Below are 1036 nucleotides of genomic sequence, written 5' to 3'. Positions count from 1 at the left end.
TTAATATTTTCAAGGCAATTTAAGTCATGTACATGTAGCTTAAAAATATTTACAATAACGGAATTATAACAGATTTTTGTGTTTAACTTCTTTCACTTTTGACAGCAACACTAGCTAGTTCCTTTCAAAATAAAATACATCCTGTGTAAGATAAAATCCCATTACCAGCTATTTTCATAGAGAGAATCTCTCAAACAGCATCTGGCCAGGCAGATAGTTAAAGATAAAGAGAATAAAATATAAACATGTTCGATTAAAAAAAAAAAGGTTTCTATCAAATTTCTGTGGCGAGTTATGGTTATTTAAAGAAATAGCTGCAATACACAATTTCACCACTAGGGGAAACAAAGGAAAAGAAAGACTGGCATAACAAGAGATCAAGAAATAATCTGCATTTTTTTTTTTTTTGCAAGCGCGTGCCATGTCTGGATAAGATGCAGTTTGGTTCTCTGCCAGCCTCAACGCTGTTAAGTTGCTATAAAAATGATCAGCATATTATACCACAACTAGTGCTGTCACACCAGTCATTGTTTTCCTTTAAAAAGCAGTGAAAAACACATCTTTTTAAAATGGCTTTTCCTTAATTCTGTTTTTATATTCTATGTTTTACTTTGTGTTTTACTCTGCTTTATTCTATGTTTTACTATGAAGTACTTGTGATTTTTATCGTTAAAAGTGCTATAGAAATAAAGATCATTATTTTTATTATTAACTACCAAAATGTCGTAGTCAAAAAAAATTCTACTAATAAATTATTTTGATCATATATCAAACCTTTTACCGTCATTTAATTAACTGAGTTTTAATCAAACCTGCCAGTGTGAGCATGTGTATAAGTTTAGTTGATGGATTTCTGTTAAACTGTCCTCATCATGTCAACTCTTAATTTACAAGTTAACAACTGGTTCCCCATCATTTTTTATTGTCTTGAATTTTGCTAAAAATATTTTCTAACAAAAGCACCTGATGAGGCAAGTTCTTTGAGTATTTAAAAAAGGATCAAGATCAGATCTTAAGTCCTCAGTGTAAAACCAAA

At 30.3% G+C, this 1036-nt stretch overlaps 1 protein-coding gene across 20 annotated transcripts in view; it reads right to left on the bottom strand.

The window, feature by feature from the left end:
* elna (elastin a) overlaps positions 1-1036 on the bottom strand; it is a 62538-nt gene that overhangs the window by 2149 nt on the left and 59353 nt on the right. The gene's annotated exons all lie outside the window — the stretch shown is intronic.

Source organism: Oryzias melastigma, linkage group LG13 (assembly GCF_002922805.2).
Source record: "Oryzias melastigma strain HK-1 linkage group LG13, ASM292280v2, whole genome shotgun sequence".
NCBI lineage: Eukaryota > Metazoa > Chordata > Actinopteri > Beloniformes > Adrianichthyidae > Oryzias > Oryzias melastigma.
The sequence above is the reverse complement of the archived record's forward strand: the minus strand, read 5'-3'. Positions and strand labels throughout refer to the sequence as shown.